A 20422-nucleotide genomic window follows, 5' to 3' on the forward strand; every position below is an offset into this window, starting at 1 on the left:
TGCAATCATAAAAAAATTGCCCCCAAAGGTGTACATTGTCTTTAAAGAGATTGTCTGGCCACTTAAAATGTATCAAAAACTGCTCAGAAGAGTGCAAAATAATAAAATAAGTGATACGTACCTCACCACTCCCATTCCTATGTTTTCCAGTTTCCCTGAGGATTTCTGTACATCCTGGTCCCTCTTGACACAGATACCGACACAGTCAATCGCAAATAGGGTTTAAAAACATTTTAAATGGCTGGACAAGACCTTTAATGCTTAAAGGGAGGATATTTAAAAAAAATTTTTTATAAAGGGTTAAAAATAAAACATAAGCCCTACTCACTCTTACCGACCCCCGCTGCTCTGTTCGACACACTGAAACGCCACTGGCTGTGGTAGGTCGTCGCTAGGGCCAATGACTGGCCGAGCGAGTCTTTACATGTTGAGCCTGGACCAGGAAGTAGAGAGCAGTGGGAAACTACACAGGGTTAAAATGGCAGTAGTGGGGGGATCGGTAACCCGTTCTGGCCCTTTAAAAAATATATAGTGGACTCTTGACTCTTTAAGTGATCTATTCTTACTGTAGAACACCATAGCGCATAGAACGTTATGGACTGCACTGGTTGCCACAATCGGACAACGTTTCTACACTAAGTGGTCTGGCCGTTTTCCATACAGTTGCATAAATTGACCAAAAAAACATACTGCACGGTATACAATTTTTTACAGGATCCTTTTATACTGAAAATTTAGATTGTGCTTTTCAACATGGCTAAAATTTTAAAAAAAGGATGCCGCGGATACAGTACATAGCACCCAGACGTATGCCAAAACGATACTTTTGGGCCCATAGAAATCAATAGAAATGAAGGGGTCACCTTTTTGACCCTGAGTGGTATTCAAGGCTCCCCACTCTAGCGTGGCCTAAGGAATCAGGTGGGCAAACTTGTAACATTTGTAATGTTTTTACTTTACTTTGGAGCAACAAGCGTAATGGTTACAGTCTTTTGAGAGGCCATAGGCTTACTGGTTGCAGTCTCTCAATGAAGGCATAGGTTTAGTTAGGGACAAGTAGGTTAATTACAGTAGGTACACTGTCTCTTTATGTGGAAACAGAAAACTAGAACACAGTCCCTTTAGGGGGCAACAATTCACAAGCGCAGCATGCGCCATTTAGGTCTGGTTTTTTCGCACAAGGGTCCCTCCCCCATCCATACGACTGGGTGTGTGATAAAAAAAAAAAAACAGCACATGGACACCAAGAAAAAAAAAAATGACACTACTGGGGCATCTTTGTGCTTTGGCATTCCTCATTTATTCATACTAGAAGTTTATGAATCTGAGTGTTACCAGTTAGCAGCAGTGATTGGATAGTGTCAGACCATGCAAGGATACCCCTCTCCCCACTGGCAACACCCAGTTGTACATTTATTTATAAATGTCTAATAGGAATAATAGAGGGATAACACAACATAAAGTCATAAGGATAGATGCTCCAGCGCTGTTATTCCACAGGGAATGCAATTATTTACTAAAACAGACATGTCTGGAAAGGGGGAGGTCCTCATTTTACCCAAATTGGACCCAGAAGAGCACTCACAATGAATATCCCAAGAGAAGTCAGGCCCACTAAGCAGGGGTGCACCACCAATGAGGCGAGGTGAGGCGATTGCCTCAGGCAGCACCAAGTAGGGGCAAGAGGGGGGCAGCTGAAGCGTCATAGGCAATGAGCGCTTCCATTGTGGAAACGCTCATCTCTACATATTCAACGGCATCTCTCAGGACCACAATACAGTTGAATGCTGTGACGGGGCACGGGAGCAATGTCTCCCTGGCCCACCGTTTCCTTTAATAGGCTTTAGTCCTAGTTCCTGTAGACTATCAGAGGTCGGTGTCATCATTATCACACTACCTGAGCCGGACTCTGTCCCGGCACCTGGGATACAATTGGTGGTAGTTACAATGCTGTGTGATCTCCATATGGAATATCATGAAGCCACCCAGTGGGAAGTCATCGAAAATGTCGAAAACCACAGCCAATGTGGTGCCTGTCCAAATGAGAGATGGTTGGTGGCAGAAAGCCCTGAGGAGCAAAACGTGGAGATACCAAGGCTGACAGCTCACCTCGTCCTGCTCTACGGCTCCACCGCTTTCCATGACTTCAGATCTATTGTCAAATCTCCCGACCAGGAGGAATGAGGCCATGAGTGATGAGGTTTCCCTGGAGGGTCACACATTTGGATCTTCATTCCTGAAGACACTTGGTAATTTCTTCAATCAAGCGTTCTTGATTGAAGAGGAGGAAAATATAGATAAACTATCTTCAGATTAGGTCATCAATATCTAATCGGTGGGGGTCAGACTCCTGCCAGCCTTGCCAATCAACTGTTTGAGGAGGCTGTGGGCTAATATGGTGGCCTCCTCACAGCATACCAAGCACAGCGCCGTACATTGGATGGTGGCTGTGCTAGGTATTGCAGCCCAGAATCATTTACTTGAATGGGACTAAGCTGCGCCTAGGCCATGTGACCGATGATCGCAACATCACATGGCCTAGGGAAAGGCCACAAGAGCCGCAGACTCTTCAGACAGACTGGTCTGGCCTCCTCTGGTTAGTTGGGGAGTCTTACTTGAACAGAGCAGGAGACAAGACCTACATGTGTGAGCTCCTGCAAAGTAGGCCCAAATAGAAGCCTCATCCAGGAAACACCATTCCTGAAACTGAACAGCGGCCAGATAGCTACCTGATTAAGAGGAAACCCTTGAGAGAAAAGAGAACAGGGGGGCGTGGTTTGCCAGCCAAGAGAGATGGCCGCCTGAGCTTTGAGCTCCCGAGCCCTATCAAGCGACGGCAGAGCTACAGCAAGCTAACACGTATCTCAATCGCCCGAAACTCCTGCAGCAACATCCCCCCTAGCACCCATGATGGTTAGAGGGTCGAGATCTGTTAAGAAGCAAGGGAAACTGGACTTCTATGTGGAGAGGGTAAAAGACCAAGATGGCGCGGGTTCGCCCGCCTCTACGCGCTCCTCGAGGTCTGCAGAGCAAGACTCCCCAACAACCACTCCAATACAACGGAGGAGCCCGCAAGCCTCTCAACTCTCATCAACCCACTCCTCTCCAGTGGATCAACCTCCCCCAGCCCGGCCTGAGACGCACTTACCAGACCGAAGCAGTCCTCCTGGGTCCCGAGCAGGCACGGATGTCTCTCCCTGCCAAAGCCCACAAAAACAGAAGCAACGGCTTCAAGACGACTTGCATGGAAAGACGTTGGTGAGTGATCAGAGCGCCCCGTCTCTAGCAGACTTCCCCACAACTGACGATCTAGCAACCGGCAGCATGATTAAGGAGATGTTAGTAGCCTTCAGCCGCTCCATGCACACAGAAATAGCGGCCTTGCTGTCTCCCCTACACGCCTCCATTTCCGAGGCAGACAAGCGGATTACGCATGTCGAGTCAAAAATGGGGGACTTTGCTGTTTCGCATAACCAGCTTGTAGATGCCCATGAAGATCTTACAGCTGAAGTCGAGAGACTCAAAAACAAGGTGGTAGACCTAGAGGACAGGTCCCGCCGTAACAACATCAAGCTCAGGGGTATTCCTGAGGACATACCACCTAAAGAGTTAGAGGCCTACATTCTCGATCTCATGAGGTCGCTTCTGACAAATATGAGCGATAAAGATCTTACGCTAGACAGAGCACACAGAGTGGCCCGGCCAAAACATCTCCCTGACTCTGTTCCTAGAGACGTTCTAGCTAGGGTACATTTCTTTCACGTAAAAGAATTACTGATGAATGCAGCCAGAAAGAAAGGCCCGCTACCTGCTCCGCATGAGGGGATAAAAATCTTCGCAGATCTGTCTGCCTCGACCCTGCAACAGAGAAGAGCTTTAGCCCCCTTTACTGCTGCCTTACGCGACCACAACATACCGTATCGCTGGGGCTTCCCCACTAAAGTCCTGATCCAGCACCAAGGGACTCTGCATACGGTGCTCTCCCTGGACTCAGGAAGAAAATTATTAGAAGGATGGAACATTTCCATTAAGGATTCTCCTGATCCTCAAGCAAAAGGTCCAGAACCCATTACGATGGATTGGCAGACGGTCCCGACCAGGCGTAGACCACATCGCTGACCAGTAATAGGCTGACTTGCTGAGTAGTTACCGGTTCATGTTTAGGGCTCGGGCGGTCAGTTTGGCAGGAACTGCCTCACAAGCCCACAAAATGGTGCCTGATGGTAACCAGGTGTCTTTTCACTGTTATAGTTCTTTTTTCTTTTCCCTTCTTTTCCGTGTATTTCCTAAGTTTATTTTTTGCTTTCCTACAATTCCACTGCAGACACAATTGGACCTCATCCGATGGGGTCAAGTGATAGGGACCAATTCTTCAAGTAACCCAGATGGGATTCATGTCTATAAGTACATCATATTTTGGATTCGCCGTTCAGATCTATCATTTCCTCCTGCATCATGGTACTAAAACTTGCAGCTTTAAATGTAAAGGGCCTGAATAGCCCTTTTAAAAGGTCCATGTTGTGGAAGGAAGTCCGTGAGCTGAAGTGCGACATCTTTTGTGCCACAGAAACACATCTGCTTCAAGCAGATGGTCATAGGATCCATCATCCCAAGTTCCCCCATATTTATCAGTCTCACTTCTGCAAAAAGCAAAGGGGAGTTCTAGTGGCTATAAGCCAATCTGTGGCCTTTTATTTGAAATCTTCTGTGCTAGACCCTAACGGCAGATATATAATTCTAGTCTGTTCTATTAATAATGTTGATTATACTTTGGTTTTTCTCTATGCTCCTAACAGACATCAACTTTCCTTTTTTCGCCGCTTAGCTACAAAAGTACGGGGAGTAAGATCTGGCCATGTGATCTGGAGTGGCGACTTTAACTCCGCATTAGACCCAAGAGTAGATACCACAACGCCCTCCAGAGAGACCCCTGGAGCTATCAATTCTCTTTTCCTGCAAGAGGACCTATATGATATTTGGAGAATTCAGCATGGCTCTGAAAGAGATTACTCTTTTTTCTCCTCGGCTTGCCAATCATACTCCAGAATTGACATGTTCTTAACCAGCAGGTCAGTGATTGCAAATACAATCTCGTCATCCATCCACACGATCACATGGTCAGATCACGCTCCGATTTCCTTATCCCTGAAGGAATCCCATCTCTCCAAACCTTACTCCCCATGGAGAAATAATACATATGTTATAGATCACCCTGTACTGTCCCAGGAACTTAGATCTGAACTGACTGAGTTTTTTCACATAAATGATGGTTCAGTTACTAACCCATCTATGCTGTGGTGTGCCCATAAGGCATTCATCAGAGGTATCTTTATCAGAATAGGGAGCAGACTTAAAAGGGAACGTAAAGAAAAGATAGATAAGCTACTAAATGAGATTAAAAGAATAGAGATCATTAATAAATCTCAAGTTTCCTCTACTCTCTCAGATAGTCTTAAAGCATTGAGGTCCCAACTCTCTGCATGTTTTCTACACAAATATGAATTTAGCTTAAAGAGGATGCAGGCCAACTTTTATTCTCAGGATAACAAAGCAGGCCGCCTGTTGGCTAACCGCCTAAAGCAGAGAGCCGCTAAAGCTAAAATTCCCTATATACTAGACCACTCCTCGGGGAAGAAAATCATATCTCCAACGGAAATAGCGGATGCTTTTGGTGACTTTTATGCTTCCCTTTATAATTTAGCCCCCCAAGAACGTGTTTCACCACCAACAGCTGATCTCATGGAGATGTTTTTAGATAAGCTGGGCCTAACAAAACTGACTAAAGCCCAATTACAAACTCTTAATGCCCCCATAACCACAGAAGAACTTAAAGCCATTATTAAAAAACTCCCCCCTCATAAATCCCCAGGCCCAGATGGCCTATCAAACTCCTACTATAAAGTTTTCTTTGACCAGCTCTCTAGACACATGCTGTTATCCTTCCAATCTGGCAGAGAACTGGGATCCTTCCCCAAAGAAATGCTGGAAGCATTAATAGTAACCATACCTAAACCTAACAAACCAACTGATGATCCTAAAAACTTCCGGCCCATTTCCCTCCTTAATACGGATATTAAAATTTTCGCCAGAATCCTGTCTTCCAGACTAGCCCCCCTCATTCCCCTATTAGTGAACTCTGATCAGGTCGGTTTCGTTAAAGGCCGCCAGATACAAGAAAACTCTAGAAGGGTACTGAACCTCCTTTCCCATATCCAGAAAAACAAGACCCCGGCCCTTTTTGTTACGCTCGACGCCGAAAAAGCGTTTGACCGCATTTGTTGGTCTTTCTCTTTTGCAGTTTTAGCCAAAATGGGGATAGTAGGCCCTATTCTAACCTCAATTCAAGCCCTATACAATGACCCATCTGCAAGAGTCTGGGTAAATGGGTCCCTGTCTAAACCATTTTCTATCTCCAACGGAACCAGACAGGGCTGCCCCTTCTCCCCCCTAATGTTTATACTATCCATTGAACCCCTTGCCCAAGCCCTAAGGTTGGAGGAGAAAGTACTAGGCGTTCAGATAGCGGACCGCGTTCACAAATTGAGTCTATACGCTGATGATATAATACTCACGCTTACAGACCCTGCATCCTCCCTGTCCTCAGCTTTAGATATTATTACTCACTTCGGCCAACTATCTTACTACAAACTAAACTCCTCCAAATCCCAAGCCTTACCCATTAACTTGTCCCTCCAAACAGTCCAGAATCTACAAGGGAAATTCATTTTAGATTGGCAACCCAACCAAATTCAATACCTAGGTATTAACCTTACCTCCTCAACCCATAGTCTCTTTTTAGCTAATTACCCCTCTTTGCTATCTAACATCAAAAAGGACCTTGACCATTTTGATAAATTTGAGGTGTCCTGGATAGGTAGACTGGCCACCTTTCAAATGTTTGCATTACCAAAATTCCTCTACTTATTCAGGGTCCTGCCCATCAAAATCCCGTTAGCTTACTTCTCACAATGTAACAAAATACTGAACGCTTTCCTATGGCATAAGAAAAAAACTAGAATTGCATCCAAAATCCTGCACACCAGGAAACAAGTAGGAGGTATTGGCCTACCTAATATATATGACTACTATTTAGCGTCACAAATAAGTCCCCTGGAGAGCTGGTGGAAACTAGACTTTTCTAAACAATGGACTCACATTGATTCCACAGAAGTGATAGGAGGGAATCTCAAAGACTTACTTATAGCCTCATTATCCGGAAAGTTTATCAACCCTAAACTGTCCTTCCTGGCCTCTAATGCCCTTAACTGCTGGATAAAATACCATACCCTCACTAGCAAAGAAGCTCCTTCCAATATTAATCCAACCCCTTTAGCGGTCTTAGACCATCTTATCCCGGACTTGGGGGTAGGTACATGGAGAAGATATGGCCTAACAGAAATCCCCCAACTTTATCAAGATAATAACCTAATGCCCTTTGAATCCCTACATAGCACATATAAGGTTCCTAACACTGAATTTTACAAATACCTTAGAATCAGGCACTTCCTAACTGAAAATCCCTCTTTACCATTCATCAATAGACAATTAATTGAGATCTGGTCAATACCTACCCAAACCTCAAAAACCCTTCGCCCTATTTACTCCCAACTCAGTAACAAAGATAGTTTCAAAAAATCCACACCGTTGATATCGTGGGAAAAAGACCTAAAATCCGAATTCTCTTCTTTACAATGGAAAGCAGCGTTCAAATATGTTTCGAAAAACGTATCATGTGTTACGCAGTATGAGTCATTTGTGAAGACCACTTTAAGATGGTATTTCACCCCTGAAAGGCTACACACTATTTATCCATCGGTATCTTCAAGATGCTGGAGGGAATGTGGCAATAAGGGCACGTTATTCCATATCTTATGGGACTGCCCAATAGTGAAGCCTTTTTGGGTTGAAGTCTTTTCCCTAATCTCCCAACTCTCGAATACAGAGTCAACCCACTGCTCCCCTTCCCCCTCCTTAGCGTTATTGATGATAGATATCATGGGCATACCTAGCTCAATTAGAGGTATAGTTTGTCATATCCTCCTCTCAGCCAAATTGGCGATTACCTCCAGATGGAAATCTCCACTCCCGCCCACTTTGCTTGAGGTCACACAAAGGGTTAACAAAACTTGTTTATATGAGCAAATCATGGCCTCTGCATCCAACAACACAACCTGCAATACAAAAAAATATGAAAAAACGTGGGGTATTTGGAAGTCTTCTAGGTATATGCTCCCCCCCTAATCTTCTGCTCTCTTTGGGAAGAGTGCAGAAGACCATTCTGCATACAGGTTGGTCCTCTTTCCCCTCCTCTCCGAAACTCCCTGAGGAATTGTAGAGCCTATGTTTTATTATTATTGTATGTTTTTATTATTATTGTATGTTTTATTATTATTGTCTGGTTTTCTTCGTATATTATTTCGGTACAACTTGTAAACTCAACTTGTAAACTCATATTTATCATCTATACAGGACGTGTTGCTCACCTATAACTGCACTCACCTGCGCGTGTTGAGCAGTTTAGCTGTACTATACACTCATCACACATGTGTACTTTGTACCTTTGTTTTTTTCTATGAATATTCTTCAATAAAAAAAAAATTTGATAAAAAAAAAAAAAAAAAAAGAAAAAAAAAGAAAAGAGAACAGACAACCATAGAAGGTCTAGAACCACCAAGGCCGTGCACTGGATTAAGGGCTCTTTCACACTTGCGTTCTTTTCTTCCGGCATAGAGTTCCGTCGAAGAATCCTGATCAGTTTTATCCTAATGCATTCTGAATGGAGAGAAATCCGTTCAGGATGCATCAGGATGTCTTCAGTTCCGGACCGGAACGTTTTTTGACCGGTCATGCTGCGTTTTTTGCTCCGGTCAAAAATCCTGAAGACTTGCCGCAAGGCCGGATCCGGAATTAATGCCCATTGAAAGGCATTGATCCGGATCCGGCCTTAAGCTAAACGTTGTTTCGGTGCATTGCCGGATCCGACGTTTAGCTTTTTCAGAGTGGTTACCATGGCTGCTGGGACGCTAAAGTCCTGGCAGCCATGGTAAGTGTAGCGGGTAGCGGGGGAGCAGTGTACTTACCGTCCGTGCGGCTCCTCGGGCGCTCCAGAGTGACGTCAGGGCGCCCCACGTGCATGAATGACGTGTCGCATGGACACGTCATCCATGCGCATGGGGCGCTCTGACGTCATTCTGGAGCGCCCCGGGAGCCGCACGGACTGTAAGTATACCGCTCCCCACTACTACTATGGCAGCCAGGACTTTAATAGCGTCCTGGCTGCCATAGTAACACTGAACGCATTTTGAAGACGGATCCGTCTTCAAATGCTTTCAGTTCACTTGCGTTTTTCCGGATCCGGCGTGTAATTCCGGCAAATGGAGTGCACGACGGATCCGGACAACGCAAGTGTGAAAGAGCCCTTAGACATTATGATGGTACCGCTCATTTATGGCTGTAAAGACTTTACCGCTGTGGAAAGGATTAATTGCCTTCAGATTCCACCACACTTTGGAGATGGACTGGTCTCAGTCTTGAAATTGCAGAAAGGTTAATAAGAAATAAATTGCACATTTATGGTTATTTGGAGAGACAGGGAGTACTACTACTACCATCATTGTTTTTGCCTATACACAGCTATTGGGAAAGGACTACACTGTCAGCTGATCAGCCCCCCACCAATATGATATTGATGATCCTGAGGATAAGGTCATAAATATTAGGGCTCATGCACACGACCGTATGTATTTTGGGGATCCATTGTAACAATGCCTATCCTTGTCCGCAAAACAGACAAAAATAGGACATGTTCTACTTTTTTTGCAGACATATGGAAACGCACATGTAGTAATTTCCATGTAAAGGGGGAGGGGAAAATCGGACTTTTGCTATGTGGCTCAGTCATTTCTATGTATGCTCCTACTATTGTGATACCATAGAACACCAAAAACAAGGTAAGCTCTGCTACATTTGTCCCCACCAGCCAGCTATAAGAGCAGGTCCATGGATGGTATATGCCACTAACTATGCATGGACATCTTGAGTATCTTGTCCATGGAGTCAACTGTTCTCCTCAGTGAAATCAGAAAGTATCAACCGCCTGAAGCAAAATGGAAATTATGCAAGATAAGAGCGAAAGGATGTTCCCTCAGATGTGAAGAGCCTGGTCCCGAACACTTCATTTGTTTTCCTTTTGAGAAATCTAGGGCACCGTGTTCTTAGGAGTTCAGATGTGAAACACATGTTAAGAAAGTGGAGTCTGGCTCGGCCTCACACTCGCAGGACAAAAATAAAGTACTTTTTGGTTGTTGAGAAGTTGGTACTTCCCGTGGTCCATAGAGGGCAGGTACTAGACCAGCAGGTGCACCTGGAATAGCAATGTCAAACACAAGTCCTCTCAGCTGAGAGGTTCTGTCCAATCTAGACAATGTTCTGTGAGCTAGAATGTCTCTGGTAGTTTGCTACAATGTATTAGTCTCCAGGTGTTTAGCTCACAGAGCATTGTCTAGATTGGATACAATTGTATCCCCTTCTTAGGCTACTTTCACACTCGCGTTTGGTGCGGATCCGTCATGGATTTGCACAAACGCTTCCGTTCAGATAATACAAACGCTTGCATCCGTTCAGAAAGGATCCGTTTGTATTATCTGTAACATAGCCAAAACAGATCCGTCTTGAACACCACTGAAAGTCAATGGGGGACGGATCCGTCTTCTATTGCGCCATATTGAGTCAGTGAAAACGGATCCGTCCCCATTGACTTACATTGTAAGTCAGGATGGATCTGTTTGCCTCCGCATCGTCAGGCGGACACCAAAGCGCGGCAAGCACCGTTTTGGTGTCCGCCTCCAGAGCGGAATGGAGGCGGAACGGAGGCAAACTGAGGCATTCTGAGCGGATCCTTTTCCATTCAGAATGCATTGGGGCAAAACTGATCTATTTTGGACCGCTGGTGAGAGCCCTGAACAAATCTCACAAACGGAAACCAAAACGCCAGTGTAAAAAAGTAGCCTAAGCGGAGAGCAGGACTTCCTATGAGTTTGTACCTCACATTGATCCAGAGATCTCTCCATTCATTGCTCCAATTGCTCGGCTAGATTTTCTTCAGGCTGGCATCTCAGAGGGTATGTCCTTTCTTCTACAGCTCTCTCCCTATCACAGCTCAGGGGACGTCCTTTCAGCTGCAGATCTCTCCCTATCACAGCTCTGAGGTCGTGCCCTTTCTGCTGCAGCTATCTACCTATCACAGTTTAGGGGGCGTTTCCTTTCTGCTGCAACCCTCTCCCTACCACAGCTCAAGGGTTGTTTCTTTTCTGCTGCAGCTCTCTCCCCATCACAGCTCAGGGGGCATGCCTTTTCTGCTGCAGCTCTCTCCCTACAACAGCTTAGAGGTTATTTTCTTCTGCTGCAGCTGTCTCCCCATAACAGCTCAGGGAGCATGTCCTTTCTGCTGCAGCTCTCTCCCTATCACAGCTTTGAAGGTGTGTCCTTTCTGCTGCAACTCTCTCCCTGTAACTGTACCAGCTTCTAACAGTAGATATGGCTGGTGGCAAGGATGAAACTGAGCATGCTCATCCACTTCAGTAGGTGGACATGCACATTACTCTACAGATTTAACACCAGGGGGCGCAATTATAACGACGTAAAGAGAATATCTCATAACTGGAGAATTTTTGCAACAGAAAGTAAATTACATAAGTAACTAACTTTTCTAGCTGAAATATCTTAAAATAACGTTTAATGGTGTCACAACGTAAGAGCTTCTAAGGATTTATTCAAGGAATCCGGCATTCTGCAGTGCCCCAGTGGATCACTGCAAAGGGTTTAATTCAACACTATAGAGACAAATGTTGTGATTTGTTATTAAAGCACTTATTTATTTATATCTAATAGAAATGTATTGGCAACAAACAGTTAACATGGGCAGCCGTACTGTAGAGACAGACTGGTCTGGACTCCTCTGGTTAGTCAGGGAGTCTTATTCTAACAGAGCAAGAGACAAGACCTACATGTGCGAGCTCCTGGAAAGTAGGCCTAAAGAAAAGCCTCATCCAGGAAACGCCATTCCTGAAACTGAACAGCGGCCAGATAGCTACTTGATTAAGAGGAAACCCTTGAGAGAAAGAGAACAGACAACCACAGAAGGTCTAGAACCACCAAGGCCTTGCAGTGGATTTAGACATTGAGGTACTGCTCATTTATGGCTGTAAAGACTTTACTGCTGTGGAAAGGGTTAATTGCCTTCAGCTCCCACCACACTTTGGAGATGGACTGGTATCAGTCTTGAAATTGCAGAAAGGGTTCATGAGAAATATATGTTTATGGTTATTTGGAGAGACTGCAAAGGGTATTTAGAGAGAGACAGGTAGTACTACTACTACCATCATTGTTATTGCCTATACTCAGCTATTGGGAAAGGACTACACTGTGATCTATTTCAGAACTGTGCTGCTATATGTACTACTACACCCATCATCAATTCCATTTATTGCAATCAACGGCCCTGGTTATTGACTCTACCATCCATCCGCCAGTCAGTGCATCTGCCCTCCTGTCTTGTACCCTACTATCCACCATCGAGGACAACCCAACTACCATCGGGGTGTTCCCCAATGGAAGAAAGGGTGTGCTATTCAGTCACTGCACGGCCAGCGTTGGAGTAAGGAAAACCACCGAGATCCACCACCTCTCAGTTCCATAAGTGCCACTATCCCAATTCTCGCCTGACTTCCTGGTCGATGCCATTCCAAAAATAGAGAAGACCTTCAGTAGTGCAACGTCTTGGCTGTACATAGATGATAGGTATCTTGGGATAGGTGATACTCCACTTTAGAGTTGAGGCCCAAACATAACCAGGTTCTTGTATGTATATCTTCACTATGTTCATGCAAAGAGGTATCTCCCAAGAAAGAGAACCACCTAGGTTTCACATCAACTCCAGAAATTCTCCATACTACTGCAGGCTCCATGGGGGAACCTTAGATCTATGCACATTTCTTATGACATGTTCCAAAATCTGTAAGATGATGACAAAAGTATAACCTCGAAATAATAAGATTTCTCTTCCTCTATTATTTCATGACAATTTGACAGCTAAAGCTCCATGGATCTGCTCCACAAGTTTCCAGCTGCCTGTATTTTCTGACTTTCCTGTCACTGCGCTCTGATTGCAGATGTTCTTGGCGTCAGGCCAGTTCTCCTGGATGGAAAATGGTTAACTCAGCATAACTTGTCTTGGTTAAGTTTAACCCCCCCTCTCCTTGCTCACTAGCTCCAAGATAACGGGAGGTAATTGGTGGATTTCAGCGTGAACCTTTCTTGGCCCCAGAACTGGTCTCATTAGACAAATTGCACAGTAAAACAGCATATGGACTTTATTTCAACCTCCTCATCCCCACCCCCAAAGGACACTCTCTTTGTGTGTGTTTGTTTTACAGAGAGACACATTGTCCGGCTCTTCTTGCACAAAGCGTGATTGCACACACAAGTATTTTCTACATTTACTACATCTGTTACCATTCTCTATTATTCCCAGACCAAAATTGGAAGGAGCACAAAGGAACGACTAGCTGTATTTCAGCCCAAGAACATCTAACCTATCCTGTCAGTTACATTCCTCCTTAATATATATGTTGGCTCTGGCGTTTTATTACGTTCTCTGCATCCTATAAAGGTAGTAGCGGATGTACTCTGGGGTATTCAAGCTGAGTCACAAGAATGCCAAAAAAGCACAGATGGTCCTACAGGGTCCAACAGGGAGGACTTTATAAGATACCAGGGATTTCTGACTGAACTAAAAGGTCTAGCATGACCTACTTCATCATTTTGGACTGACCCACCATCGAACAGAAGGCTTCTTGTCTCTGACACGATAATGGGTCCATGAGGTCCAACAGAATTTACATGGCATGTACTTGCTCTGTATTATTGGATGTATTAATGTATGGTGGGTGTTAATTCGGTGGCCTGTGTCCATCGTGCCAATCACCCTGTGGCTGTTACAAGTCTAGTGCTCTGGCAGCACGCCAAGGTGTTGTGTCCTTTGTGTATAGTAGAGATATTCTTCATTCTGTAGTATTGCAAGGGTTAAACCCTCCTTTGTTTCTGTGTGCAGATGCTAGAATGTTTCTAATGTTATACTGGGCTGTTTGTCTCATTTTCAGTAGTAGGTTGATCTAGCTTGCTAGTCAATGCATAGGGTGAGCTGTTACGTTTTCCTGTGTACCGACCTCTGCCTGATTCCTTACTATGACCCTCTGCTACCTGACTTCAGACTTGTTTCACGGATATGCACGTACTTTGCTTGCCGTGATCTCTGCCTGCTACTGACTATGAGGTTTGTATGATCCCTCGGTGCTCCACACCCGTGTCTCTGATCCCTGTTGGTGAGCTGTCAACCACACTGGGACTACTCCAGGAGGTAGCAGTCTGGTGGCTCCCCTGCAGCAAAGTACAGATCCCTGTAGAGGGAATAAAGAGTGAATACCTAGGCACTGATTGTAACATTGGGTTCTTATTTTCATCTCCTCTGGTGGGCTCAAGATTGCTTCCTTTGCTGTCTGGATTCATTTTTCCATCACATTATACACTGCTCGTTTCCATGGTTACAGACCACCCTGCAATCCAGCAGTGGTGGTCGTGCTTGCACACTATAGGAAAAAGCGTCAGCCTCTCTAGTAGCCGGGACCATGGGAGCACACATAGGCTAGTGCTTTATCCTATAGTGTGCAAGCACGACCACCACTGATGGATTGCAGGGTGGTCTGTAACAGTGGAAACAAGCAGTATATAATTTGATGGAAGGAAGCAATGTCGGTAATAACAATATATTAGTAAGTGGCTTGTATTAACTTTCTCTACATGATAAATGCCACTTACTGAAGTGAGACAACCCCTTTAAGCAACAATCCACAACCTAGCCTATGAGGTCTAGTGTTGGAAGATCATTCCTTAAGTGCCAGTGGCGCAGATCACTTGCCGGTAAGGTTCTTTACTCTTCTGGATCGTTTCGAGTGGACTCTTGACAGTTGCGAAATATCTGGGGTCTTGGGAATTAATAGAAAAGGGGTTGTCTGTGGCGAGATAAAGTCTAACATATTCCAAACATTCCCTGGTCTGGCACTGAGAACCTTTGATTATATCTTTGGCGAGCCAGTCCTAGAGAAAATGGCCTAAATATATTTCAGCTAGTAAACAGACTACAGAAATAAATAATTGGTAATATTGGGTAAATAATTAAAATAGGAAACTCCAGTCGTTACTTGCATGTAATACATCCCTCAATTAATTATGGTGTCCAAAACCATAATTGCTCCAATTCTACCATGAAAATGGTTGTCACATTTGACCTGAAAATTGCCAGGTCACTTATTACAGCGTATTTTTTACTTAATCCTTTAACCTATGGGACTGATATAAGACAAACACCCTCTAGGCCCAAACTAGTTTTCATCTGGATGTAAGTAATACTTGAGGGAAAAAACTAAGGGTTAAATACACAACCGGTACTAGCTGAAGTGTTCCAGATGGTGTCTGTCAAGCTTAGGACGTGACGATGACCTCTGACTTTACAAAGCAGGAAGTTCTTATGTTATTGTGAAGGCCCAAGGGAGAGTGTGGGAACCAGGCCAGGCCACCCTAGTGTTCCATGGATGACATCTTTCTGTAGACTTCTCTGCTTCGTGTGAAGAAGCACAATACATTTCCCCTCGAAAACCACAAATGGTTGCCGAAATGACTGTGGGTCACGGACACTTTGAAGTTGGCACCCATTTTTTGATGATGGATCCTGTGTCCATGGATGACATGGTAGTCATTATTACGTCACAAATCTTTCTTTCATATGCATGTCCTTTTTAGAGAATCAACGGCAGATGTGAAATGTGATGGAAAAGCAGTATTGCAGATTTGGCTAATTATCAACGTCTCTACACATGAGCGCCGGATGATTAGTCAATGTTGCCCAGATGTTCGGTCTGACTTCACATTGGTCATCTCATCATAACATGAAATCTTGGAAAGATTTGCAGAAAACCCCACAGGCTCTTAAAGCTGTTCAGTAAGTCAAGTGAATGGAGGTTTTGTTAGCCGGAGCAGTTAAATCACTCATATGTAAGCTAGAAACAAACCGCTGTCCCATGTGTTAGGCTGGAGAGGTCCTCCCCAGTTTCTATCACGAGCAGTTTAAAGGGAAATATGCATTTACATAAAGGGATTTATATGTATCTCTAGGTGTTTAATTGTTCATCTGCTGGCTGATATCTGGGTAATAAGGTCAATGGTAGTAACGGGAATTTTTGTTGGACCTTGGGCCCACCAGAAGACCAGAAGACATTATTCGCTTTAATTTGCTCACGGAAATTTTTGGACTCTACAATCGTAGAGTAGAACCAACTATTTTTAACTCCAGTATTCTCCACATTGTCTCATGGTCTGAGGTATAGGTAGCTTAGATATGAGGAGCTGTCTGACAGGGTCCTCACAAGGAAGAGCTACTGGTTACCAGTAAGGGTTTCTTTGCATTACCTACAAAGCATTTGCTCTTACAGGACCCCACCAGTGACTATTGGTGGTTATCAGCTCTATAGTGCAAAGTCCTACCAAACAACTCTCCATATCTCAGCTACCTATTCTCCAATGAGTGTTGGTGAAGGAAAACAACTGGATCATTACCTGATAAGGGAAGCCATAGTCAAGTCAGTTCGGACAAGAGCCAGCATCTAAATAAGTGCCCTGTCTTCCATGATGAGGCCAAAACTAGTAATATAGAGTTTTTAATCAATCCCATATTGAAGATGATGTATACATTGCAAAATTCTTTGGACATAAGAAGTTGCCTCCAGGAAATAAAAATCCCTAGTAGATACAGTAGATGTCTTCAAAGGTAGCTAGACTGAGGTAACTGTAGAAGAAACTATACACAGAACTCATAATATATCTATCTTATGGATTCTGTATGGCATAAAGTGGCATGAAACGTACAAAGTCCATTAATTACCATATAGTCCTGCTCGCCTTGTGGTGCCTCAGGTCTAAAGCAACTAAGAGGCCTACAGTCCACACCCTGTGCACTGTCAGATACAAGTCAAACATTAGAAAGTCTGGCGGACAACAGTTCTTTGACAACCCAGACTCCCACGTTTCCTCTGATGATTTTACTCGTTGCTTAAACATACACATACAAAATCCCCGCTGAGATGGTTTGTGTTGCTGGGTCACCAAGTGACAATACCAGTAGTAAAACTTCAGAGAGCAGCTAGAGAAAATAATCCTAACTTCTACCTTATTAATCTGCCCTTTCTCAGCTTAAAGGGGTATTGCGGTTATATTACTTTATCCCCTATGCACAGGATAACTACTAGCGGTAGGAACCCCACCGATCACGAGGCCCCATGGAGGACCCCAAAATCAATGGAGTGGCCAGTAGGGTGTGCCAGAGGCTACTTCTTTCATTCTATGGGAGTTCCAGAGACAGTGAAGTGCTGTACTTGGCTATCTTTGGAACCTCCTTAGAAATGAATGGAGTGGCTGGATGCATGCTCAACCCGCGCACTTCGTTCAATGGGGTATGGGGCCCTATATTCTCGTGATCGATGTGGGCCCCCACCGATCTAATAGTTATCCCCTATCCTGTGGATAGAGGATAATTTAAAGGGGTAGTCTTATCATGGACAATGGGGCATATCGCTAGGATATGCCCCCATTGTCTTATAGCTGTGGGTCCCACCGCTGGTACCCGCACCTATATCGAGAACGGAGCCCTGCAAGTGAAGGAGGGCGCACTGCACATGTGCAGCCGCCCTCCTTTCATTTTCTATGGGGCAGGCGAAAATAGCTGAGCGCTGGCTTGGCTATTTTCGTCAGCCCCATAGAAATGAATGGGAGCGGGGGCCACGCATGCGCAGTACGCTGCCATTCACTTCTATGGGGAGCTTGCTTGGTGGTGGCCGGACCGGAGTTCTCCAGCCACCACCTTGCGGGGCTCCGTTCTCGATATAGGTGTGAGTCCCAGCGGTGGGACCCCCACCTATAAGACAATGGGGGCATATCCTAGCATGAGACAACCCCTTTACTATAACCAGAATATTATGCATCGTGACAAAGCATATATCCACTTGTTTACAAGGCTCGTTTTAGTGGTGGCGAACTCTGCAGTTTGCCTAGGACCTCCATTTTCTATGGATCCCCTGAGAACAAGGACAACCTGAATTTACTGTTGACTCCTTTACTGCCCTAGACCACCTTGAAGTTTAAACTAAATGCCTCCACTGCCAATGTAACAGGGCTCCCACATCTATCACAGGTTTTGTAGCATTGATCTCCTCATATAGATCTTTTGGGGGCCTTTAGGCTCCAGGACTTAGGTTCCCAATATACAAAATGTACACGTGAACCCTAAAAAAAACATTAAAAAATCCATATACGATCGATGAAATAGAAGTGCAGTGACCTTGGACTTAGGGGTCAGCTGACCTATTTTGGTCGTTCTTCATAGGCTTGTCATAGAGTTGTCGTGTCCATTCATAAATTATGTCAGTGAAAACTCCCAGGCATCAGCCAATGGGTGCTAAATGTGCAGCTATAACATCCTCCATGGTCTCCTCTCCTAGATTTTATCGTACAAAGAACATCCTACGGAGCAGCTGTGCTAAGAAGCTTCAGGAGTAAACAGACCGGACAAACAAAAACCTTTAATGTAACCCAAGGGGAGGACTCTTCCCAAAATCCTCAGTGACTGGGATGTATGGCCTTTGACACGGAGCACAGGAAATGCCCTATCAGTGGTTTGGTTAGTTTGCTGCAAGAATGTGGCTTATTGTCCAAATTAAACATAGGGATCCAGCAGAAGACGAGGGGGGGGGGGGGGGCAGTGTTTTCAGCTGTGAAAATACTACGCCTGACTTCTGTATTCTGTCTACACGGGCAATGCGGGAATATTCAATATATCTACTGTGGAGGGGGTCCTCGCTAAGATAGTCCAGGGGTATCAAGTATCTCCTTGTGTACACCATAGGGAGCCTTAGGAAAAGGCCACGAGGTGCGTATTTTAAGCAGCTGGTCAATTTAAAGTGTGGATTTTGGTTTTTGCAGCGCGCAGGTAAGATTTCTTAGAACATCATCCACTTTGCCGGTACTGTAAAGTGCAGTAGATTTACCTCACCAAATCAGCAGCAGAAAATCTGCAGCATATACATCCCATGTGAGTATATTCCGGGCAATGCTACCTGGAAAAAAGACAATGTCAATAAGCTCTTACCCAGTAGGACAAAAGTTGCCTCTCTACTGACACCTATTGGATAGCTACTGTATCGCAGCAGGTGTGGGCCCACTATGCCTACTCAGCTTGGGGCTGTTGATTTTCATCCTTTCACCCCCGTTTAGGGATCTGGACGTCGTTGCAGGGGCCATCTCCAACTAGGAGTAGTCTCCGTTCAGACTCTGGGTCAAGAGACATTGCTCCATGCCACCAAGGCGACGGCCAAGAGAGTAGTCAGTGGGCAAGCCGAGGTCAGGACAGGCAGTGTTTGTGAAGTAGTCAGGCAATAGGTTAGGGCAGTTGGCACAGGGTCAATACTGTGATCAGCCAGTGGTCAGGACGGACGGCTCAGAGTCAGTTTGCTAAACAGGCAGAGGTTGTGCATGGCAAGTCAAAACAATATAATAGCGCACCTTCGCAGGACTAGACAAGCTAGGAACCTAAAGCTCAGCCTACAGGGGAACACTGTCAATAGATTGGGAGAGATTAGCCTATGCATGTGCTGGCCCGTTAAGAGTCGGGAAGAGTGAGCGTTCACTAAGGGAGATAGCAGCATGAAGCAGGCAGGGAAGGCCTACCACAGAAGATGGCATGAAGTAGTGGGAAAGGTGAGTACTCTGGTGGCGGTGCCAGAAGGGGAGGGTAGATGCTGGCAGGCATGGACAGCTACCCTATAAGGCAATGTCTAACCCTTGGGATATAAGCCAAAACCGGAATCTTTTCCATAAGAAGAAGACACCCACTGACACATATTGGTACTGCAGAACAAGGAAATGGTTTGGCTGGTGAGATGCCTTTGTTATGGGCCAGCAGATGACCACTAAGACCTCCTTGTGGTGACCACTAAGACCACCAAGTGTCTTGACTTCCATTAATAAACACTGCAATGACTCCATGACAGATCAACCCAACCAGTGACCAATGGACCTTGTTGGCTTATACTAGGGTTAATCAAGGTTTCTGGCATATTGGTGTCTACACTATACTTGCTGTCACAAGAAACAGAACAGCCACAGAACACATATGTCATCATAGCCTAGAACTACACATTATGAAGTAACGAGCCCAAGCTAATGTAGAGTATATCTAACAGGATGCTTAGATGACAGAGAGGAACCTCATTTTCTAGAGTAGAGAAGGTAGACGCTATTCACCAGATCTGTAATCTTG

The sequence above is a fragment of the Bufo bufo genome, chromosome 8, assembly GCF_905171765.1.
Source record: "Bufo bufo chromosome 8, aBufBuf1.1, whole genome shotgun sequence".
Taxonomy (NCBI): domain Eukaryota; kingdom Metazoa; phylum Chordata; class Amphibia; order Anura; family Bufonidae; genus Bufo; species Bufo bufo.